Here is a 26,951-nt window from a genome sequence, read left to right as displayed (position 1 = left end):
CATGTTAAGAAACTCGGCTTTGGGCTTTGCCATGTCTTGTTAGTAAACGCAGACACGCCCCCTCCCACACAGACACATACACACACACAGCGCGCGGCGCGCCTCTTCCTTGTCGCCTCTTTCGCAGCGCTCCAATAAAACACACTCAGATCTTCTCAGTTTCTAGCCGATACTACATAAAAAATAACGTAAAATAACGCAGTAACGCATCATGTAGTAACGGTAACCGAGTTACTGAATATAAAAAAGAACACGTTAGATTACTATTTACCGCCGAAGGTAACGGCGTTACAGTAACACGTTAGTCCCAACATTGGCTATTGTCGATTAATGCCGCTTTTAATGAAGCATATCCTCTCTGACTGACAAGCGGCCAGCAGCTAATTATTTATCTCCATACACAGTGTGGAGCCGCTCCCCTAAATTAATCATAATCACCTTCATAACAACAAACTAACTGCATTTGTTAGTGTCTTATGTATCATAATCATCTAACATTGTCACTGGAGGACGAGGCTAGATACCGTAAATTCCGGACTATAGGCCAACACTTTTTTTCCCCAAACTTTGAACCCGGAGCGGTTAATTATTGATTCTGATTGATGATTCTTCGCTAACGGCGATAATACAAATTATTTTATAAATTAAAAAAAAAACTAGCAAAAACACTTTTTGTTTGTAGTATGGTGCCATCTTGTGGACACGTTCGCCCACTGCAGTGTCCTTCCATTTTTCAATAGTGATTTATTTTTTTCTTCAACCGCCGTGCAGTTCAGTGTTCTAGCCGTCCTTAGTGTTTCTAATGTATGGATTCTTCATTCATCGCTCCAAGCAACGTCAGTAAGTTTTACAGTATAACTAAAACATGCAAATTTGCACGTGCTATCGTAATGTAATGAAGCTCACGCCGTTAGCATTAGCTAATATGTTAATACGTTTACAAGTGTCTGTGTTAGTATTATTAACTCACAACAACATTATTTCTGTATTGTTACAGTTTCACAAATTCCTCAGTAAATTCACCAAAACGTTCACCGTGAAGTTATGGAGTCTGTTTAGCTGATTGGAGAGCTAGCTTGCGCAGCTAGTGGGTCAATGACGATGACTTCTGTTTTGTTTGACCAGCCGTTTTACTGTCGTGTTACAGACACCGTTTGGAAACAATTAATTTTTGCGTAAATAACTCTATTCACAACGTATATATCTGCGGCTTATAGTCCGGTGCAGCTAATACATGGAAAAAAATACAATTCTAAAATCCAGTGGGTGCAGTTTATATCCTGGTGCGCTCTATAGTCTGGAAAATATGGTATGTTACACACCGAGATAAGCCAGGAGTAGCTTAGTTATCAAAGGGGGCTGCAGTATAAAGCACTATATAGATTTTAGGCCATATCGCCCATCCTTACAATGCACAATACAGGTAAAACATTTTGTGAGCTGTCCAAACATATCTGTCATGATCCGTGGTCCGGATCAGGTTTTGTGTTTCCTGTTAGTTTTGGACTCCCTTAGTTCCTGTTGTTGTGCACCCTTGAGTTTGTTTAGTCACCATGGTTACTTATGATTTTCACCTGCCTCTGTTGTTCGGGACACTCACCTGTTTGTAATCAAGAGACTATTTAAGCCTGCCTTTGCTGGTCACTCGTCCTGGCTTCTTTGTTTGCTTCACGCTACTGATACGTGGGTATTCCTGTCTCTAGTCATGGTGAAGTGCTAAGCTAGCATCCAGTGCGATCTGCACTTTTTTCCTTCGTCTGTTTTTTCTGTTTTTTGGTGCTTCGTTGATTTTCAAGATTAAATGATGTTCCTACCTGCAAGTCATGTCCGGAGTCGTCCGCTTGCATCCCGGGAGAACAAACCGCGCAGCACGCTGCGCAAACCCATCCGTAACAATATCCAAAAAGGAGTAGGAAGAAGCATAATCTTATCTAATCTACCGGTAATCTTATTTAATTTTCCTAAGGGAACTCTCCTGAAGGAATCAATAAAGTTCTATCTATCTATCTATCTATCTATCTATCTATCTATCTATCTATCTATCTATCTATCTATCTATCTATCTATCTATCTATCTATCTATCTATCTATCTATCTATCTATCTATCTATCTATCTATCTATCTATCTATCTATCTATCTATCTATCTATCTATCTATCTATCTATCTATCTATCTATCTATCTATCTATCTATCTATCTATCTATCTATCTATCTATCTATCTATCTATCTATCTATCTATCTATCTATCTATCTATCTATCTATCTATCTATCTATCTATCTATCTATCTATCTATCTATCTATCTATCTATCTATCTATCTATCTATCTATCTATCTATCTATCTATCTATCTATCTATCTATCTATCTATCTATCTATCTATCTATCTATCTATCTATCTATCTATCTATCTATCTATCTATCTATCTATCTATCTATCTATCTATCTATCTATCTATCTATCTATCTATCTATCTATCTATCTATCTATCTATCTATCTATCTATCTATCTATCTATCTATCTATCTATCTATCTATCTATCTATCTATCTATCTATCTATCTATCTATCTATCTATCTATCTATCTATCTATCTATCTATCTATCTATCTATCTATCTATCTATCTATCTATCTATCTATCTATCTATCTATCTATCTATCTATCTATCTATCTATCTATCTATCTATCTATCTATCTATCTATCTATCTATCTATCTATCTATCTATCTATCTATCTATCTATCTATCTATCTATCTATCTATCTATCTATCTATCTACCTACCTACCTACCTACCTACCTACCTACCTATCTACCTATCTATCTATCTATCTATCCAATCCTTCCCCTTTCATATCACCATATCAGTTTTACACAATACACAGCTGCTCTATCATGTGTGGAGAGAGATGTGATGGTCATCCAATATGAGTCAAAAAAGCTCCAAGGCACTGCTGACACACACTTTCATCCTTCAGTCTTATTTGTCCAGCATGAGCTGTTGCTAGGCAAACTTAGTGCCAAAAACATGTTTACAGACTGGCACGATGGCAGCATTACTAACATTTTTAAATCAAGCGATCCATCTTGTAAAGGGCACTTGCTTTTTGCAGGAGGGTGAATATTTAAATTATTTAGTGCTACAATGGAGGCAGGCTGAATTATTGTTGCCGTGACTGAATTATGCCAAAAGAAAAAACCTGTAAAAGGTACTGTGTGCACTAACTAGTTAAATAAATATTAGTTTTAAAAACAATTATTACTATCAGGCTGTAAGATTTTATTTTTTGTTCAATAATTTGTCAAAAGCTATCAGGCACTCACTTACTGTATATACAGTTTTTTTGTGATGGAGTGATTGGACCACATACTTGTTGGTCACAAAAAATATTCATGAAGTTTGGTTCTTTTATGAATTTATTATGGGTCTACTGAAAATGTGACCAAATCTGCTGGGTCAAAAGTATACATACAGTAACATACATTATCAATTTTGGTGATGCAGAAAAGTTACAATCAAATCAAATTAGCTTCATGGCATGGTCTCTTAACTTCATGTGAGTGTTGACTTTTCTGAGCCCATTCAAATAGGGCTCATGTGACGCAGTCATTAGACTCGGTTACAAACGCGACAATAGGAAAGTCAAAGGAACTCAGCACAGATCTGAAAAAACTAATCATTGACTTGAACAAGTCAGGAAAGTCACTTGGAGCCATTTCAAAGCAGCTTAAGGTCCCAAAAGCAACTGTGCAGACAAGTGTTCGTAAGTATAAAGTGCATGGCACAGTTTTGTCACTGCCACAATCAGGAAGAAAACGCAAGCTATCCCCTGCAGCTGAGAGAAAATTGGTCAGGATGATCAAGAGTCAACCGAGAACCACCAAAAAGCAGGTCTGCAATGAATTGGAAGCTGCTGGAACACAGGTGTCAGTGTCCACAGTCAAGCATGTTTTGCATCGCCATGGACTGAGAGAATACCATGCAAGAAGGAAGCCCTTGCTCCAGAAGCGACACCTTAAGGGTCGTCTAAAGTTTGCTGCTGATCACATGGACAAAGATAAGACCTTCTGGAGGAAAGTTTTGTGGTCAGATGAAACAAAAATTAAGCCGTTTGGCCACAATACCCAGCAATATGTTTGGAGGACAAAAGTGAGGCCTTTAATCCCAGAAACACCAATCCTACCGTCAAGCATGGTGGTGGTAGTATTATGCTCTTGGCCTGTTTTGCTGCCAATGGAACTGGTGTCTTACAGAAAGTAAATGGGACAATGAAAAAGGAGGATTACCTCCAAATTCTTCAAGACAACCTAAAGTCATCAGCCCGGAGGTTGGGTCTTGGGCGCAGTTGGGTGTTCCAACAGGACAATGACCCCAAACACACGTCAACAGTGGTAAAGGAATGACTAAATCAGGCTAGAATGAAGGTTTTAGAATGGCCTTCCCAAAGTCCTGACTTAAACGTGTGGACAATGCTGAAGAAACAAGTCCATGTCAGAAAACCAACACATTTAGCTGAACTGCACCAATTTTGTCAAAAAGAGTGGTCAAAAATTCAAGCAGAAGCTTGTGGATGGCTACCAAAAGCGCCTTATTGCAGTGAAACTTGCCAAGGGACATGTAACCAAATATTAACATTGCTGTATGTATACTTTTGACCCGGCGGATTTGGTCACATTTTTAGTAGACCCATAATAAATTCATAAAAGAACCAAACTTCATGAATGTTTTTTTATTGGATTTATAAATCAATAGATAATATATATTTAATAGGCAATGTGGGAATCCAGTCCATCAGGAAGCCAACAGATAGTCATAAGGGGATCTTCTTCTGGGCTCAGCCAGGTCAACTACGCTGAGACGTCCACAGCTGTGCATGGAAGAGTGGTCCACCCTCAGGCCAGCTAGCACCGCATCCAGACTGGTACCTCTCCGGAAATTATACGTGGCCACTGGGAGAGGCAGGATAAAGCAGAGAAGCGACAGATGAGCTAGTTTAAAAAAGGATATATCTAATAAAAGTTTCAGTTTTAAGGCGGAACTTGAAATTTTAGGGAAAATAGTTTTTATCTATTTTTCTGTTCGCCATAACTCTCTTTTTTTCCCCCCGAATAAATGCACATTGTCAACAATTGCAGCAGCTGTCTGGAAACTATGTTCGCGTATTTAAAGTTCAGGGCACCCTATGCTGTCCGGATTTTATAACATTTTATTACACCCGTTAAAAATTATGAATCAAAGCAACAGAATATAAATGGAATTTTTTTTCCCTAATTTGTTTTAATTGATTAATAGTTGCAGCCTTACTATTTTGCTTGAACTGACTGAGATTAATAATTTCCCTATCCAAAGGTAAATTCCGACAGTATCTGACGTATATTTTACAGGCAGCTACGTTTGAAAGATACAATGTAAAGGAAAAAAAACATTTACAAAAACAAAAAACAAGACACAGACTATACATTCCTATTGAGGAGAATGTCAATCAACATAATTCAATAGAAATGACCCCATGTTCACCAGTATGTATATGTGAAAGTACAGGGGTGCAGTGATTTTTACTATGCAACAGCACCATGAGTGAGGAATTTAGCCTCATACCGCCTTATATGAATATGAAGTTGTAGAGATTACCATGCAAACTGTGTGCCTTATTCAGTTAACATACAACTCTGCATGTGTTATGTACATTTAGAACCTCAAAACATTCAAAAAGGTAATTTTGTGCAGATTTTGGCCATTTCCAGGTGTTGCTCTATAACCCTTTCATCTGATCTCTTTTAAACTTCACCCAGACAAATACGACATATGGAAGATGCTAAATTTCGAAGTGTTTTAAGTTTTCATTACAGGATGAGGGCGAAGCATGACGACCAAGATTATCCCTTTCCATAGAGCGTCAAATAGTCACAACTTTACCGTAGAGCAGGGGTTCTTAAATTCAACCGTAACTAGTTAGCCTGTAAAAAAAAATAAAAATCTATAGATTTTCAGAAAAAAAAATCTGCAAGTTAATAACCAGAATTTTACAATAAAATGTGCGGTGGTTTTTACACCAAATTACTGCAAATTGAAAAACGGTACCACTGTTGTTTTAACGTTAAAAATCTAGTGACTGAGCTTTCAGTTTTCACCGTAAAATTAATGGCCATTTTGTTTTTACAGTGCATAACTATAAATTGAAAAACAGTACCACTGTTATTTTCACTGCAAAACTCTGGCGAATGGGCTGCTAAATCTACCGCATTTTTCGGAGTATAAATCGCTCCGGATTATAAGTCGCACCGGCCGAAAATGCATAATAAAGAAGGAAAAAAACATATATAAGTCGCACTGGAGTATAAGTCGCATTTTTTGGGAAAATGTATTTGATAAAACCCAACACCAAGAATAGACATTTCAAAGGCAATTTAAAATAAATAAAGAATATAGCTGAGATAGGCTCCAGCGCCCCCCGCGACCCCGAAGGGAATAAGCGGTAGAAAATGGATGGATGGATGGAACAACAGGCTGAATAAGTGTACGTTATATGAGGCATAAATAACCAACTGAGAACGTGCCTGGTATGTTAACGTAACATATTATGGTAAGAGTCATTCAAATAACTATAACATATAGAACATGCTATACCATACTTGCCAACCTTGAGACCTCCAATATCGGGAGGTGTGGGGTAGGGGGTCGGGGGTGGGGGGATGGGGGTTGGTTGGGGGCGGGGGGCGTGGTTGGGGGCGTGGTTATTTACAGATAGAATTCACCAACTCAAGTATTTCATATATATTTCATATATATATATATATATATATATGTATATATATATATATATATATATATACATATATATATATGAAATACTTGACTTTCAGTGAATTCTAGCTATATATATATATATATATATATATATATATATATATATATATATATATATATATATATATATATTTATTTTATTTACATATAAATAAAATAAATACTTGAATATCAGTGTTCCGGTGGCTATCCACTAGATGGCAGTATTGTCCTGTTTAACTTCTCCGTTCATGATGAGTATATCATTTCGGCCACCGTGTTCAATGGAGAAGTCTGTTCTACAAAATTTACAGGCAACATACACCTTCCCCTTCGAACTGTCCTGGATGAACTGAAATTCTTGTTTCCATTCGTTTTGGAACTTGCAAGCGTATTTCTTCATCTTGCTCGTCGACGGCGTCGCCATGTTTGTAATTTCCTCGTTCTTCTGCTTCGTCTCCTTGTTGTGTGCGCAGTTGTGCACTCTACTCTCTAAAAGCCCTAGATGTTATGACGTCATTGGGCAGGCAAGCTGTTTATATTGTGGGAAAGCGGACGTGAGAACACGCTGTCCCCACTCAGTCTCAGGTCCGCATTGAGCTGGAGGGGGCGTGGCTTCCAGCTCCGGCTGAATACCGGGAGTTTGTCGGGAGAAAATCTCTGCCGGGAGGTTGTCGGGAGAGGCGCTGAATACCGGGATTCTCCCGCTAAAAACGGGAGGGTTGGCAAGTATGTGCTATACGTTTACCAAACAATCTGTCACTCCTAATCGCTAAATCCCATGAAATCTTATACATCTAGTCTCTTACGTGAATGAGCTAAATAATATTATTTGATATTGTACGGTAATGTGTTAATAATTTCACACATAAGTCGCTCCTGAGTATAAGTCGCACCCCCGGCCAAACTATGAAGAAAACTGCGACTGTCCGAAAAATACGGTACGTTCCCTGTTTGTACAGTGCATCACTGTTAATGGATAAATGGTACCACTGTTGATATTACAGTACATTTGTGGCAACTGAGCTGTCAGGTTTTTAGAGTAAAATCTACTAACTTTTTGGACTTGTTAAAGCCTTGTGAATGAAAGCCATCAATTATTGTGCAGCTTGAAAGAGGTCAGTGCAAATATGTTTTAAATTTGGTAGCCACCACTTGGCGGGCCAAACAAAATGACACGACAGGCCAAAATTGGGCATCCCTGGTGGAGTTAATAAATGTACTTTTGGTACTGTTTTTACTAATGTGCATTTATCAATGACTGGAAAAACTGTTTCCAAAAGTGGCTCCATCTTGTGGTCCTTTGCTTCCGCCAGCAGCAAGGGCTTTGTTAAGTGGATCACAAGTGCGTGTCTGCACAACTCATTGCCCAGAGACAGTATGTCAGCCAGTGTTGGGTCAGTGCGGCTACGGACAACAACTCTCTCATTCAACCTCTAGGTCTTTTCCATTTTGGGAAACTTTTATAGAAAAGATTGATCAGGAGGCATTGAGCACAACAACACATGTTGGATTTCCTCATTGAAGGGAAAACAAAATGGCTTCTGAGACTCCTGAAGTAGATAGTGGCAACTGGCAGGCCACTATCTACATAGTGGTCTGCCAGTATGTATATATATATGTATATATATACATATATATATATATATATATATATATATATATATATATATATATATATATATATATATATATATATATATATATATATATATATATATATATATATATATATATATATATATATATATATATATATATATATATATATATATATATATATATGTGTGTGTGTGTATCTATGTATATGGGGTCACATTGAAATGTCCTTATTTTTTAAGGAAAAGCACTGTACTTTTCAATGAAGATAACTTTAAATTAGTCTTAACTTTATAGAAATACACTCTATACATTGCTAATGTGGTAAATGACTATTCTAGCTGCAAATGTCTGGTTTTTGGTGCAATATCTACATAGGTGTATAGAGGCCCATTTCCAGCAACTATCACTCCAGTGTTCTAATGGTACAATGTGTTTGCTCATTGGCTCAGAAGGCTAATTGATGATTAGAAAACCCTTGTGCAATCATGTTCACACATCTGAAAACAGTTTAGCTCGTTACAGAAGCTACAAAACGGACCTTCCTTTGAGCAGATTGAGTTTCTGGAGCATCACATTTGTGGGGTCAATTAAAGGCTCAAAATGGCCAGAAAAAGAGAACTTTCATCTGAAACTCGACAGTCTATTCTTGTTCTTAGAAATGAAGGCTATTCCACAAAATTGTTTGGGTGACCCCAAACTTTTGAACGGTAGTGTATATATATATATATATGGCAACACTAAATTGGCCCTAGTGTGTGAATGTTGTCTGTCTATCTGTGTTGGCCCTGCGATGAGGTGGCGACTTGTCCAGGGTGTACCCCGCCTTCCGCCCGATTGTAGCTGAGATAGGCTCCAGCGACCCCGAAGGGAATAAGCGGTAGAAAATGGATGGATATATATATATATATATATATATATATATATATATATATATATATATATATATATATATATATATATATATATATATATATATATATATATATATTGTTGCGTCGACCAGCATTCCTCCAATGGGGAATTCAAATTGCTAGTCTCTCCCAGATTCTTTTTATGGCAATACGCTGATGTTTATATTCAATCTCCAGGCAATAGTTGGTATTTTGTAGTTTATTCTCAAAGCTTAGAGGACAAACCTGAGACCAACCCAACACCCAAGCGTTCCTTAGCCCGGTCCAAATCGGTCTAGCTCGGTCTAGCTCAAACCCCCCGGAAGTCCCGTGATCTTCCGTCTGTCCCTCACCCCCACTCTCTTTGTTTAGACTACTCCGAGTTATCTCTACTCTGACACATTCCAATCTAGAAGGCCAACACCTTACTATGAGACTCAAAAGAAGGAAGAATACTAGCTATTCTTTATATGAATATAGGAGTTTAGAAAGAAGTAAAACTTAAATATGGATATGCTTCCAACAAGTTATATATATATATATATATATATATATATATATATATATATATATATATATATATATATATATATATATATATATATATATGTATATATATGTATATATATATATATATATATACAACAAAATATAAATTTTTTGGTTATTTATTTACCAAATTTGTAAAAAATGGCATAACATACAAATACACACAGGGTCCATTGCCAGGGTTAATGTGGTCAACATATATAAAATAAAAACTAAATGAGATAAAGCTCAGAATGGTTTCTTAACAAAACCTTTCTACATATAAAGTGCTTTTTTTGATTGATTGATTGATTGATTGAGACTTTTATTAGTAGATTGCACAGTACAGTACATATTCTGTACAGACCACTAAATGGTAACACCCCAATAAGTTTTTCAAGTTGTTTAAGTCTGGGTCCACGTTAATCAACATAAACTGCCTCAAGTTGTTGCTCAGATTAAATAAAATGACAAAGCTTTTCTTCTACATATAAAACGTGCAACATTAAACAGTTTCAAGTCAACTCAGCCTCAGATTAACTTTTCTGTTCCCCCCAGCCTGGCTAACTTGGCAGTAAGAGGATATATGGGCTCATTGTTCTACCATCATAAAAGTGGGTCAAAATCTAGTTTCTAATGCAATATGGACTTATATCTGCTGCTATAAAAACATTTGTTATTGCTTTAGCTCTGCCTGACTCGCCGAGGAGAGGCTGCTTCAATACTGTGGTGACGCTTCAAATGGGTTAGCATGTGTTATGAGAGTAGCGTATGTGTGTGTGTGGCCCTTTAATATGTGACAGCATGTGAGGTGAGTGTGTGGGCGAGCGAGGTGAGGGAGCGGTAGCGTGAGTGCGGGGAGTGGCTAGTGTTTTGTTGGATTGGCTGTGTGCAAGACCTCAATAAAGCCACGATTTGCAACTAATCGCCGGACTCGTCATTTACCCTGGAGTCCGGAGCTGTGGAGACCCACTGCCGGGTAGAGTGAAGGGTGTTTCCCCCGAGAATACATCGGCCCTGGAGGAGTGTCTCCCCTGCGCTCCTCGACTACGGTCTGGGAGCCGGAAGCAGGAAAGGTTCAACACATGTTTGACCTGTTGTCAGAAGCAGCTGCTGAACAATGTCGGCAAACCTCCGTCCTCCATTGTTGTATCGCGCAGCCAAAGTGTTCCCAAACGGGAGCTCTTAACGAGGCAGGAGGGTCTTCCAGCTCTGGCTTTTACATGTTGTCCTAGCCCGGTCGCTGCTAGCATGTGTACTCCTTCGGTACACCTCCGAACTGAACATATATATATATATATATATATATGTTAAACAATATGTAACTTACATTTGTTTTCATGTTAAAAACCTGAAGGTTTAGAGTGTGGCAGCTTTTATATTGCCATGGCGGTGCGCCACCTGTAAGGGAAACCCTGCACAGAACTAAAGCCCATTGCCACTTATAGACAGTCTGGCTAAAGGCATGTAAAACTATTATTCTGATTACGTAATTGCATGTTTTTGTCACCCTGGTCCATGATTTCTTCAAACCTGACAGGGTTATGATCAAAAATTAGATGTAAAGGAATTGCCCTTTCCGGACTCCATCTCCGTTGCCTGTGTTTCCACTTGCTCTTTCAGCATCTTGGGGAAAACATCAGTAGAAGAGGATGCAAAATAGAACAATAGCGGATGACCTTCATTTAATTGTAATTATATAATTAAAATCATATATTTGTATTATATTATAATTATATTGTATAAATATATTAGGGCTGCAACTAACGATTAATTTGATAGTTGATTAATCTGTCGATTATTACTTCGATTAATCAATTAATGATCGGATAAAAGATACAAACTACATTTCTATCCTTTCCAGTATTTTATTGAAAAAAAAACAGCATACTGGCACCATACTTATTTTGATTATTGTTTCTCAGCTGTTTGTACATGTTGCAGTTTATAGATAAAGGTTCATTAAAAAATAAATTAAAAAAAGCCTCTGCGCATGCGCATAGCATAGATCCAACGAATCGATGTCTAAATTAATCGCCAACTATTTTTATAATCGATTTTAATCGATTAGTTGTTGCAGCCCTAAAATATATATTTTTTATTATTAAAACAGTGGCCTTTCTTTATTAAAAAAAGAGCAAATGTGTGCACGTGAAAAAAATCGTCCCAGTGAATCGTGATATCAAATCCAAGCAAGAAAATCATGATTTACATTTTTTGCAGAATGGTGCTGCACTTTAATCTACAATGATTCAGTAAATCTATGCACTTTTTAATGTGTTATTGTTTTCTCCCCTGAACAGTCAGTGGGTTGCTGGCCTCATAAATTTCTACTGCTCAATAGTGTTATCTTCTTCCTCAGCTCCAGTGTCTGTTTGACCACCCACTCGCTCTTTTATGGCCAAGAAAAGATTTGCTGATGTTTGAGGCTGTTTGCAGAAAGCTCCAGGCTGCATTTAACAACCACAACTCCACCCTCAAACAACTAATATGATTTTTGTTGTTCAGTGTCACTGTTTACTTTATCTGGAAAATCATAACTTCTCCATTTTTGTTTGCTAACATTTCAGCCACAGTTGCTTCTTTCTAGGTCACTGATGTGTGTGTGTGTGTGTGTGTTTGTGTGTGTGACTGGTAGATGTGTGTGTGTGACTAGTAGAAAAGCTCTGACTTTCTTGGGGAAGGTCATTTTCCTGTATAAGTCATCCCGGAATATCAGACAACTCATGTTTGTTCGATAGTCTCATGTCTTCGGGTTCAATACGGTAAAGATTTTCAATCTTTCTCCATGTTTGATGCCAGTTTTCTATTGGGAAGAATATTTCTTGTTGATAATTCCAAATTGTGCCTGAGAGCATTTTTAAGTACCTTGAAGTTTGAAAAGCACAATGCAAGTGAAAGCTCACGAATCAGTAGCACCTCTGCTGGTTGCTGCCAAGTAGTGCAGTCATAATCAAAGTTCTCCTCTGTCCAGGGACGTATTTCCCAAGTTCATAAACAATAAAAAAAAGACAAAATATTTTGTGAAAATAAATAATATCAATATAGTCATCAGTGTTGGGTTAGTTACTGAAAACCAGTAATTAGTTACAGTTACTAGTTACTTTATTTCAAAAGTAACTCAGTTACTAACTCAGTTACTTACACCAAAAAGTAATGCGTTACTGTGAAAAGTAACTACTTAGCTTCTGTAATGAGCTAAAATATATATATATATATATATATATATATATATATATATATATATATATATATATATATATATATATATATATATATATATATATATATATATATATATATATATATATATATATAGATATATATATTTTTTTATTATTATTATTATTTTTTTTAAGGTCCCTTTTAATGCCCTTTTAGCCTTCATTTCAGTACTGTTATTGCACTGGAGAATAATACAATCTGTTGATCAACTTGACATGCATTGGCATCACTGAACTCTGCTAAGCAATGTGGTCTACATACAACACACAAAGACAAATATATGTTTCAAAGGGCCAATTTGTTTCAGGCCAGAACAAATTGACAAAACTATTTTAAATAGCTGCAACATAACATACATAAGTAACAAACAGCATAATAACAACATAGCTGTAAACCAAGGAAGGCACACACTACATACACAAAGCCTAACCAGGCGTTTTTTTCTCTCAAGGAATTCTGAAATAAAATCATCTCTGAAGCCCAGAACACTCTACACATTTCCCCAGTTTTAGTTTAGAGATAAGGAAGGATTGGCCTGGCCCACTAGCCCACTAGCATCCCTCTATATGTTTCTGAACTTTATAGACTATACATTTAGAGTGATGTGATAATAAAACACTCTAGAAGTCTAGAATGAAAGAGTATATAAGAGAATTGACAGAGTGTGTACCTTCAGTGCTGCAATGGCTCTATCAATGTTGTCCTGGCTAGCAGTGCCTCGTTAAAATCCAGTCGCTGTTGCTTAGGAGGTGAAGTGTGTCTCTCTCTACTAGCTTCGTCGAAGCATGTTGCTTTTGTAGCTGTTTCAGCAGATTTGAATTGCTAGGATAGGATCTTTGATCGAAGACACATCTTACATTTAACTAAAATGTTCTTTTCTTTGTGGTCGACAAAAGAAAAGTAGTGAGAATATCTCCATGTTAAGAAACTCGTCTTCGGGCTTCGCCATGACGTCTTGTTAGTAAACACAGACACGCCCCCTCCCACGTACACACACAAAGAGCGCGCCTCTTCTCTGTCGCCTCTTCTGCAGCACTCCAATAAAACACACTCAGATCTTCTCAGTTTCTAGCCGATACTACATAAAAAATAACGTAAAATAACGCAGTAACGCATCATGTAGTAACGGTAACTGAGTTACTGAATATAAAAAAATAAAGCGTTAGATTACTATTTACCGCCGAAAGTAACGGCGTTACTGTAACGCGTTACAAAGTAATGTCCCAACACTGATAGTCATTGTAGCATCGACTATATACAGCTCTTGTATTTGCTTGGTATCGTTACAGTCGATATTTGTATAGATCCACCCATTTGTTTCAGGAACACTCGCTAGCTTTAACAGTTAGCTATTGTATCTTCCTACTGTGTGTAGTGAAGTATGTTTAGCCAATTTCTCGTCTTGCCGGGATGATACTTGTAAGAAATGTAGTTTATTTGTTGCCATGGTGGCGAGGATTAGTGATTTAGAAGTAGCTAAAACAAATCACACATGTTTTATTACGCGCAAATCAGGCCCTTTGTGTTTTCCTGCTGTGCCCTAACTTATAAATATGCATATATTAATATATACATATATTGATATATATACATACCGTATTTCCTTGAATAGCCGCAGGGGCGTTAATTAATTTAAAACCTCCTGTCACTCCTGCGTTTACCGGAAACCGGCGTGATGGCCGTGCATGCGGTAATTATTTTAAAACCTCTTCTCACTCCGGCGTTTACCAAGAGGAATCCATAAAATTTAGACGTGCGCTTTGAGTGTGATGTAAGCATACCATCATGAAAAGCACATTTAATTAAAAAAAACGTTATTATGGTCTTACCTGTACTTATAAATGGAGTCCATTTGCAGCTCCTTCTGACCAAAAGCATCGATAACTTGTTTATAGAAGTCTTCATTATTTTCTTTTTTCCGTTTTAAAAGTCTCTGTCTCGATGGAGATATTCCTTTAATTATTACCTCCTGCTTCAATTGAAAGTCCAGTTTAGAAAACTGTTTTATTTTAGATACCGGTATGTAATCCTCCATGTTAGAAGAAAAAAAATCTCTTGCTGCGTGTGTTCACTTCTTCTGCAGTACCGGAAGTCGCAAGAAGGATCACTAGCGCGGCAGCGCCCTCTACCACCAGGAGGCGGGAGTCATTTAATGCCTTATACAGTATTTCACACACGCAGCTACGGTATATTAATAAAACATAGCTGCTTACTGTTCTCTTTAGCATACTGTACTGGTATTCAATAGCTTGGACCTTAAATCCTACTGAATAGCTCTTTATCTTTTTTCCTTTGTGCGATTGTAAACTACTGAAAGCAGCTTCCTCCATTTTGAAAATGAGGACAGATGCGTCACTCGTGACGTAACGAATTTGACCCGGTGGAAGTTCTAGACATATGCTAAATATTTTGCGAAACGAGTTTGACCCGGTGAAAATTATAGACATGCGATAATAAAATTAATATTTTGCGAAACGAATTTGATCCGGCTTCAATAATAAACCGGCGATAAGGCCAAGCATGCGTTAATTATTTTGAGAAACGAGTTTGACCCGGCAGTAATTCTAGACGTGCGAATACTATATTCCCTGCGCCAATTCAAGGAAATACGGTATATATTTGCAGTAGTAATAAGGCCTTATATATCACACGGTTAATAGTATTCCAAAACGATTGACATTTAAGGAGTCGCTCATCATTTCAGTTTATCAGTCAGGTTGCTTTGACTTGGTGTGCTGCTTTAATGTGAATTAGAGAATGATACGGGTCATATCAACCTCAGCAGAGCCTCAACAATTCAACTAAAACAAACTTATAAAATATGGGCGCTTCTTCTTTCCCTCACAGTAATTCAGACACGGTCACGTCACATTAATAGATACAGCGCTACCGGAAAGTATTCACTGCTCTTCACTTTTCCCACATTGTTATGTTATAACCTTATTCCAAAATGGAATAAATACAGTTGTCTTCAGAAATTCGACAGACTCTTCCCCATTATGACAATGTGATTTAAAATTGTTATTTTTATTTAGCAAATTTATCACAGCCTTTGCTCAATATGTGTTGATGCACCTTTGGCAGCAATTACAGCCTCAATTATGTTTTAATACGATGCCACAAGCTTGGCACACCTATCTTTGGGAAATTTCTCCCATTCCTTTTTGCAGCACCTCTCAAGCTCCATCAGATCACTTTTTTTTTTTGTACATATATCGGCCGCACAAGTCTATAAGCCGCATGTTTACACATTGAACCATTAAATATTTACACAGTTGCTTGTGTTCATTCACAACTTTACCAAAAGCCTACATACAGTAGCACACAGTAAGTACCCTTCCAAAGTGCTGTGTTACTCCCCCTTCTGCGCATTAAAACCACTGGAGTCGTGTTCTTTGGCGCCCATTAGGAGTGGTGGATTTCCGTTTGTTATTGTCGGCTCCAGCGATGATCTTTTAAACCAAAACATGTCTAATAATGCACCAAATGCACAATAAATCAACTTAAGGTGTTGCTCATGTTTCCATACTATTCACCAGACTCAAAATAGAACCACCCTTTCTGTTTCTGTATATCTTACTCAATCCCAAGCCCTCTGATACTGCAGTATTGATAGCTGGTGCAGACACCTAAGTGGATTCCCCCCAGAGGAAAACACTCGATGAATAATTCAATGAGATGCTTGCAAATGTGGCCTGTTTGGATGAACAAGGGCATGTGCTGGGAGTGTCCGCTTTGCAGCTCTACACAGTCTTAAGGGCCCACTGAAATGAATTTTTTAAATTTAAACGGGGATAGCAGATCCATTCTATGTGTCATACTTGATCATTTCGCGATATTGCCATATTTTTGCTGAAAGGATTTAGTAGAGAACATCGACGATAAAGTTCGCAACTTTTGGTCTCTGATAAAAAAAAAGCCTTGCCCCTACCGGAAGTAGCGTGACGACACCGGAGGAAGGACTGCTCATATTTTCCTATTGTTTACACCAGCAGCGAGAGAGATTCGGACCGAGAAAGCGACGATTACCCCATTAATTTGAGCGAGGATGAAAGATTCGTGGATGAGGAACGTGAAAGTGAAGGACTAGCGTGCAGTGCAGAACGTATCTTTTTTCGCTCTGACCGTAACTTAGGTACAAGGGTTCATTGGATTTCACACTCTCTCTTTTTTCTATTGTGGATCACGGATTTGTATTTTAAACCACCTCGGATACTATATCCTCTTGAAAATGAGAGTCGAGATCGCGAAATGGACATTCACAGTGACTTTTATCTCCACGACAATACATCGATGAAGCTCTTTAGCTACTGAGCTAACGTGATAGCATCGGGCTTTACTGCATATAGAAACAAAACAAATAAGTCCCTGACTGGAAGGATAGACAAAAGATCAACAATACTACCAAACTCTGGACATGTAAATAAACGGTTAATGCTTTCCAGCTTGGCGAAGCTTAATAATGCTGTTGCTAACGACGGCATTGAAGCTAACTTAGCTACGGAACCTCGACAGAGCTATGCTAAATACATTAGCTCTGCACCTACGCCAGTTCTCATCTGCTCATCACGACCCTTGCTCACCTGCGTTCCAGCGATCGACGGTACGACGAAGAACTTCACCCCGATCACCGATGCGGTTGGCGGCCCAGAGACGGAGGAAGTCAAGGTGAGGTCGTTCGACTAGCGCGTCTGCTATCCTCAAAGTGCTCCTGGTTGTGTTGCTGTAGTCCGCCGCTAATACACCGATCGCACCTACAGCTTTCTTCTTTGCAGTCTCCATTGTTCATTAAACAAATTGCAAAAGATTCACCAACACAGATGTCCAGAATACTGTGGAATTTTGAAATGAAAACAGAGCTTTTTGTATTGGATTCAATGGGCTCCGAATACTTCCGCTTCCACTGCTGACGTCACGCGCAAACGTCATCATATGGAAACGTTTTCAGCCGGAAGTTTGCCGGGAAATTTAAAATTGCACTTTATAAGTTAACCTGGCCGTATTGGCATGTGTTGCAATGTTAAGATTTCATCATTGATATATAAACTATCAGACTGCGTGGTCGGTAGTAGTGGGTTTCAGTAGGCCTTTAACGTAGAGATTAAATTTGATTCAAATACCGAAGACATCAAGAAGCAACATCAGACGGAATTCAGTGAAAGTGAAAGTACATTATGTTAAACATTTAATGTAAACTACAAAACACTTTGACCATGTCAAGTGCTGGGGTGCCATTTGAACATGAAAACCAAAACAAATGTTTGAAATGACAAATGAACCGTCTTCTGTCGCTTGTAAATGGTTTTAGTTCAGAAGAGGCGCCCACTGCCCCGCTGCTCGTTGAGAAGAGAAATACATGCCTTTATTACAGAATCTCCAAAAGAGTCCAGAAAATGACGCTAGTTCAAAGTTGTTGCTCGTCGCTTTTTCAAAAAACAACGTCGAAGGGTCTGAATGCTAGCTAAATATTAGGGATGGGACTGTTCCCAAAATCCATCGTTCAGATTTTGCTTTCATTACAGTCTCCAAAAGTGTCCAGAAAATGTTGCTAGTTCAAAGTTGTTGCTAGTCTCTTTTTTTAAAAAGATTATCTCAAAGGGTCCGAATGCTAGCTAAATATTAGGGATGGGACTGTTCCCAAAATCCATCGTTCAGATCTGGCTTTAATTACAGTCTCCAAAAGTGTCCAGAAAATGTTGCTAGTTCAAAGTTGTTGCTAGTCTCTTTTTTTAAAAAAGATTATCTCGAGTCACAGGACTGTTCACAAAATCCCCGGTTCGGATCTTATTACGGTTTTGTGACATGGTTTTCGAATTGGTTAGTTGCACATTCTTCAAAGACTGGACCGATCACACATTTTGCTGGATGATGTATTGTCCCACAAATTATTGTTGATAAACAATATTATTGTCAGCATCATTTTTTAGACCAAATTAAGCACTAATGTAATCGTAGAAGGGGTGTAACAATTCGTTTTTACATTGATTCAATTCGATTAGATATTTATTGTTGCAGATACGATTTAAGGACAATATATTTTTTTTTTAGAACGATACGTTCCGAAACGATTCAGTGAGTTGAAATCGATTCAGTAACTGTTTAGCAAAAATAATAATAATCAAGCAGTGTGAGATTGAAATAAATACTAAATACTGGACACTGCAGGAGAAGTTTCCTACATTCCTATTATTTATTGTAAGTGAATTATTTATACATGAATTATGGACACAAACAAACAAGTAAACAACAACAATCAATGGCCAATGCATTCACATCTTATTTGAATAAAGTGCAACCAACACGTTAGGTTGAATCAGCAGGAGGAAACACTTTCTGCTCACATTTTAAACAATTAAGCAATTTTCAATAAAAGTACAGTAACCAACATTTTAAGAGTAAGATTTATCTGCTAGATAAAGTTCCCCAACCCAGCCATACAGTGTTTATTTCTTCAATTTTGACAAAGTAGTGACATTTATTTTTCTGTTTTAACAGCGGGTGGCAGTAGTGGGCAATAGGGACTAGGCTAGACAGTGGTAGCAAAAACATATTGTGAATTTCTTGTTTACATTTGGGTTTTTTATTTGGTAAGTCTGGTCACTACAGGGTGAAATAGATTATTATTCTATGATATTCAATGTCTTTAATAATGTTTCCATGGATACATTTTCTCGTTGCATGTGTTTTATGGTGCTTGTGTGATTTAGTTTTGGATTTTTTTCTGTATTGGGATCATTTGCCCCTGTCGACCATCATATTTTTCCCCCGACATTTTTTAAATTACCTTTTATGTCTTCAATGTCTCAGCATGCCCAACTAATTACACCAACAAATCAAGTTCTAACAGTCTTAATAGCACAACAGGACAATAACCAGAATATGTGAGAACTACTCCCCATCCACCAGCATCTGAATGTGGAAAACAGATTGTGCATTTCCCTCTCATGCATGATTAACCTGAACTCATTTGAGAACAGAATCATCTAATTCCTTGTGTTCATGCCACATTAAGACTGTTGGTACTCTCTGTCTCTAATCTGAGCAGAGAAATTCCACTTGCATGACACTTTGTCATTATATACCAGATTTGGGGTATTACCTGTTACTACATTTTTAAATTTGTCAGGCGAATAAGCCAAAAGCTACCAAAAAGAAAACTACATGACGTGTGTATTTGTTAAGAATCCAGTGTCAGGATTCAGTGTGAAATACCCTCATTTCTGGCCATCATGCACTTGATCCCCATCCCTTTACTCATGTACGATAAGGCCATACCTATCACTGCCCCATTGGCTCGGCGGCTCCACCTCAAGTCCTCCTCCGTCTCAAAAACTGTCTTCTGTCCCTCCTCTCTGCTTGCCTACGCTGGCGCCACAAGGTGGTAATATTTTTCAAGGTATGTATGGCTACACAACAGTTCAACTATTAAAACGAGGTGCCATCTTCTTTGCTGTGGTTCCTCGTGGAAAATATTTGCAATTCCCGCCTGACAGCCCGCTAATTGCTGTCGGACTTGAGGGCTGCTTGCGTAGAGGATGTGCGCCACCGTTTGCAGGCGGGGATCACTTGGTGGAAATATAGATGATGTTTTGGTCCCACTGCAGCCTAGTCACTGAGTGCATACACAAGGAGGGGGAAACGCATCCTCATTAGCATTCATTATTTAGCCTCCAGGGCTTTCTCCTGCGCACACACCATTTGTTGTCCCTGAGGATGAGAGCTAAATCTATTGTTCGGCATTCCTTGATTACCGTTTTGATTAAAGGCCTACTGAAAGCCACTACTACCGACCACGCAGTCTGATAGTTTATATATCAATGATGAAATCTTAACATTGAAACACATGCCAATACGGCCCAGTTAACTTACAGTATAAAGTGCAATTTTAAAATTCCCGCCACACTTCCGGTTGAAAAACTCCTTTGGATATGATTTATGCGCGTGACGTCACAAAATCCACGGAAGTGGTTGGACCCCATCGGACCCGATACAAAAACCTCTTGTTTTCTTCGACAAAATTCCACAGTGTTCTGGACATCTGTGTTGGTGAATTTTTTGCAATTTGTTTAATGAACAATGGAGGTTGCAAAGAAGAACGTTGTAGGTGGGATCGATTGGTGTATTAGCGGCTAAGTACAATACTTACAGCAACACAACAAGGACTACTTACTACGCCTAGCCGATGCTTGCCGCCAAACCCACGGATTAAGTCCTTCGTCGCGCCGTCGATCGCTGGAACGCAGGTGAGCACGGGTGTTGATGGGAAGATGAGGGCTGGCTGGCGTAGGTGGAGCGCTAATGTTTTTATCATAGTTCTGTGAGGTCCGGTTGCTAAGTTGCTAAATTAGCCTTAGCGTCGTTAGCAACAGCATTGTTAAGCCTTACCAGGCTGAGAATTTTTAACCGTGTAGTTACATGTACATGGTTTAATAGTATTGTTGATCTTCTGTCTATCCTTCCAGTCAGGGGTTTATTTCTTTTGTTTCTATCTTCATTTGAGAACGATGCTATCACGTTAGCTCAGTAGCTAAGTGTGTCACCGATGTATTGTCGTGGAGATAAAAGTCACTTTAAATGTCCATTTCGCGTGCTCGACTCTCATTTTCAAGAGGATATAGTATCCGAGGTGGTTTAAAATACAAATCCGTGATCCACAATAGAAAAAGGAGAGAGTGTGGAATCCAATGAGCCAGCTTGTACCTAAGTTACGGTCAGAGCGAAAAAAGATACGTCCATCACTGCCTCTCAAGTCCTTCACTGTAACGTTCCTCATCTACGAATCTTTCATCCTCGCTCAAATTAATGGGGTAATCGTCGCTTTGTCGCTCCGAATCTCTCTCGCTCCATTGTAAACAACGGGGAATTGTGAGGAATACTAGCTCCTGTGACGTCACGCTACTTCCGGTACAGGCAAGGCTTTTTTTTATCAGCGAGCAAAAGTTGCGAACTTTATCGTCGATTTTCTCTACTAAATCCTTTCAGCAAAAATATGGCAATATCGCGAAATGATAAAGTATGACACATAGAATGGATCTGCTATTCCCGTTTAAATAAAAAAAATTCATTTCAGTAGGCCTTTAAGTTGGCGTGTCATCAAAAACTTTTCAGTAATGGATGACATCAAATTGGATCGGAAATTGTGTCAATAAGTTTCTCTTAGAATCAGAAGCGTGTTGATGGCTTCAAAAAGGGGAACCTTGCTGAAGGACAATTAAGCAAGTATAGGCAAGGGGTGTATTTACTGTATACACTATTTGAACATGTACAGTCGTGGTCAAAAGTTTACATACACTTGTAAAGAACATGGACAAAGATAAGACCTTCTGGAGGAAAGTTCTATGGTCAGATGAAACAAAAATTGAGCTGATTAGCCACAATATGGAGGAGAAAAGTTGAGGCCTTTAATCCCAGGAAAACAAGGCCTACTGTCAAGCATGGTGGTGATAGTATTATGCTCTGGGCCTGTTTTGCTGCCAATGGAACTGGTGCTTTGCAGCAGGGGTGTCCAAAGTGCGGCCCGGGGGACCTTTGCGGCCCCCAGCTAATAGTTTACCGGCCCGCCACACGTTCTGGAAATGCTATTGCAAAAATTAAAAGAAACATTAAAAAAAGTGGAATGAGGTGAAATCTGACTAGAAAAAAATGCAATGTTGACACAAAGCTGCAATGCAGGCTGTTTTTTTTCTTTATTTTTCTTTTTTTTGCCATTTCTCAAAAAAAAAGAAAAAAAATACCTCAATGTTATAATGAATTATTGACCTATTCAAGGCTCCAATTATTTCAAATATTTAACTTTAAAATGTTTTATGTGGAAAATATTGTGTGGTTGCCATACAAAAACATCAATGTTTTCTTTGACACAAGAGCATAAAAACAAACAAAATAATAGTTCAAACGTAAAATCGACAGATATATCTGAAGTTGATCTCGTAACTTAAGTGTTGAAAGTAAAAAAAACCTAATAAAATGTATCACTTTATGAATGGGACACATTTTGGGTCCCAAATATATTTAATGGGATTTTATTTGTCTTTTCACTGTGATTACTCAAAAATAACAATGAATGGTGTCCTGCATTATTGATCTTTTTAAGGCTCTAATTACTTCACATCAAACATTGCTTTTTAAATGTTTTGGGCAGTGGGGGAAATACTGCATATTTCAGTTTTATTATAAAAAACTAAGTTGTCTTTGACAAAAAAGGCATAAAACCTTTTTTTTTTTTTTTTTTAAGTTTATTTCAACCTGAAGTTCATATACTGTAGAGATTTACTGTAAGCGTTAAAAATATATATATATATATATATATATATAACAATTCGACTTGTTTTTTTTACATTTTAATGACTTAGACCCTTTATGGTCCCCGGGAGCCCTAAAGGTAAAAATAACCAAAATCCATATATTTTGTTATGGTTTGAAAATGAAAAATATCAAAATGGCCCCCGCATGCTTTAAATTTTCCGTGTGCGGCCCTCAGTGGAAAAAGTTTGGACACCCCTGCTTTACAGAGAGTAAATGGGACAATAAAAAACGAGGATTACCTCCAAATTCTTCAGGACAACCTAAAATCATCAGCCCGGAGGTTGGGTCTTGGGCGCAGTTGGGTGTTCCAACAGGACAATGACCCCAAACACATGTCAAAAGTGGTAAAGGAATGGCTAAATCAGGCTAGAATGAAGGTTTTAGAATGGCCTTCCCAAAGTCCTGACTTAAACGTGTGGACAATGCTGAAGAAACAAGTCCATGTCAGAAAACCAACAAATTTAGCTGAACTGCACCAATTTTGTCAAGAGGAGTGGTCAAAAATTGAACCAGAAGCTTGTGGATGGCTACCAAAAGCGCCTTATTGCAGTGAAACTTGCCAAGGGACATGTAAGCAAATATTAACATTGCTGTATGTATACTTTTGACCCAGCAGATTTGCTCACATTTTTAGTAGACTCATAATAAATTCATAAAAGAACCAAACTTCATGAATGTTTTTTGTGACCAACAAGTATGTGCTCCAATCACTACATCACAAAAAAATAAGAGTTGTGGAAATTATTAGAAATTCAAGACAGCCATGACATTATGTTCTTTACAAGTGTATGTAAACTTTTGACCACGACTGTACGTATAATTTCGAACAATTTTAAAACAGAGGAAATCTGAAATAAATTCAAACTTGTGCACTTCATTCTTGTTTTCAAAAATCTCTGAAAATGTAGGTTGTACAGCGAAACCCGCTTAAGTAAGACCTGTTTATTTCGACAACCATCTATGTAGACCAACTCATTAGGTCCAGGTCTAAAGTGTTCTTCTTACCAAAAAGTGCTCGTTTAAAGGACCCACAGCGTCCCGTTTTTACTAATTTGTTCTCTTTACGTATTTTTTGCGCCTGAAAATGAATCTGGCACTCCTACCATCCATCCATTTTCTACCGCTTGTCCCTTATGGGGTCGCGGGGGGTGCTGAAGCCTATCCCAGCTGCACACGGGCGGAAGGCGGGGTACACCCTGGACCACCCTGAAAAGCCGCGACCGCCCTAGTCATTTGCCGTAATGCCCTAAAAATTGACCAACATGCCATGACCGACTTTGACTTTTTACTTGTTAATAAACGAGGGATGTAACAATAAAAGTTATAATGATAATTTGCGATAAAAGTCCAGACGGTTAGTAATAACCTAATAACCTGTCCTTTCCAGCGTCAACCTGCAGTCCACACATATCTCTTATGTGTGACTGCCATTTACTGGTCAAACTTGTCATTACACCATGTACCAACTAAAATTGCTTCGAGGTCGGTAAGCACAACCAAAATGAATCTGTACATTAGGCGCACTGTCGATTTTTGAGAAAATGAAAGGATTATAGTCCGAAAAATACGGTACTTCAAAATTGATATGGTTAATATAAAGTAATCACCATTTCCCTGCTCATGTTGTTGTCAGTGTTGACTGAGTGGCCATACTTCTTTTTTTTTTGTAAATAAAAGCCATGCCTTTCGAAAAAACTGGCCTACATTTATTTTTTCATCTTCATTTTGAATAAAAAAAATAATCGGTAAAAGGAAAAATAATCTATAGATTAATCGAAAAAATAATCTATAGATTAACCCATTAATCGAAAAAAATAATCTATAGATTAATCGATAGAAAAATAATCGTTAGCTGCAGCCTTAAATCAAAGTTTCAATAAAAAAACAAAAGTTGATCCATTTCCGGCCCTTCCCCACTCCACCATATTTTATATTTAAGTGGGGTGCTTTGTCAGTTTTCTGGACGCAGTATCGCTGAAGTGTTTGATTGTGTTCATTTGCATCTATTGACCAGTGTGCGCCACATCATGTCATGGAAACAAATGGCTGTGCGGTAGCAGTACAACATCGTCGCCAGACTGCAGCAGGGAGGCAACCCTTACTTTCAAGGCAAAAAGCTGCAGGATGTCAGAGAAACCGTGCGATTGGTCACAGTCATATTCTCCTAGCGTTGGTTGGTGAATATTGAAGTTTATGGTTTGTCGCATACATAATTAAAAAATAGGAGGTTTTGTGAGGCAGGTTTCTAACAGGACTACAGCTGCAGTGCTCGCAATTTTAAGCGTAGAAGAAGAGACTGTATTTTAACCGGGAAATGACTTTAACTAGAAATACTACATGCATGGAAATATAAAAGTATTGTTCTGAAAATGAGCCGACCGGCTCCAGATGCCATAAATACTCGGGAGACATGTGGAATTGTGCCAGCACTGCAGCATTTTTTGCTTGTTGGTTTTTCTGGTGTCAGGCTCTAAAGTTGTTATAAAAACATCAACAATTTTTCAAGAATACAGGATAGTCATTTAAACTTACCAAATCGGTTCATTTTAATCGTTACCAGTGCTTACTTACAATGTTACTTAAAAAAAGGAAAAAAATCAGATTTTGTCCAAAAAAAATACATTTTTATTTTTACTGAATTTTCCGACATGCAAGTGGAACAGAATATATTTTTTAAATGCTTCATTATTATGAATAATATTTTGAATAAGTCATAAATTCACCAATAGGAAATAAATCTGCTAGGAATGCAGCTGGGATAGGTGCCAGCCACCCCCGCGACCCCAAAAGGGACAAAGCGGTAAAAATGTATTGCACCAGTAAATGTGAGGATTATTGCATTTAATTAACAAACATCTTATTACATTTTATTTTACACAAATAGCACACACTTTATGGTGGTAAAATAAGTGCAACGGGTAAATTTTTTTTAATTAAAAACAGTTAAAACGGAAAAACTGATTATTTAAATGTATTGTTATTACTATTATTATTATTATTATTATTATTATTATTATTATTATTATTATTATTATTCTACTTGTTGTGGTTTATTCGTTACTAATTTATATGCATTTTTTAAAAACTATATTTAAAGTTCAGTTACAATAAATACTCATGTTTTCAAATTATTTAATAATGGTTTAATTAATCGTGATTACAGTGTTCATCAAAATAATCGTGATTATTATTATTGGCATAATCCTCCAGCCCTACTGATTCCAATACCTTTTATCTATGAGTAAGATCGGTCGATACCATTACCAATACTGATCACATGTATTAACTGTAAATTGGTCAATATATTTATGGTGAGTACTATTGACAGTTAATGAATATCAGCATTTTTAAGTTAGTTCCTTATTCTCTTTATCAAATACAATTGTTTGAGAAAAACAAAGTCAATAGTACACAATAACTAAACAAAAGCAAAAACGATAATCAGCTACTCATTTAATTATTTTAATTTAATTTAAATGTATTTTCGCTTGCTCAAACACAAACATTCTAATCTGGATTGTTTTCCCTGGCTGCAAGCGACTTGGCAAGGTCTCTACTGCGAGACTCTCACGAAGGACAGTGCAGTGAAGACGCAACAAACTCCTTC

At 37.6% G+C, this 26,951-nt stretch overlaps 1 protein-coding gene across 3 annotated transcripts in view; it reads left to right on the top strand.

Moving 5' to 3' along the window:
- LOC133642170 (vesicle-fusing ATPase) overlaps nt 1-26,951 on the top strand; it is an 86,389-nt gene that overhangs the window by 12,059 nt on the left and 47,379 nt on the right. Inside the window, exon 1 of one of the 3 annotated variants that reach the window (XM_062036237.1) lies at nt 20,422-20,435. The exons of the other annotated variants lie outside the window; for them this stretch is intronic. The gene's annotated coding sequence lies outside the window, so the exon portion shown is untranslated. Of the gene's footprint in view, nt 1-20,421; nt 20,436-26,951 lie in introns of those variants that run through there. 3 annotated transcript variants of the gene reach the window in all.

Source organism: Entelurus aequoreus, linkage group LG25 (assembly GCF_033978785.1).
Source record: "Entelurus aequoreus isolate RoL-2023_Sb linkage group LG25, RoL_Eaeq_v1.1, whole genome shotgun sequence".
NCBI lineage: Eukaryota > Metazoa > Chordata > Actinopteri > Syngnathiformes > Syngnathidae > Entelurus > Entelurus aequoreus.
The sequence above is the reverse complement of the archived record's forward strand: the minus strand, read 5'-3'. Positions and strand labels throughout refer to the sequence as shown.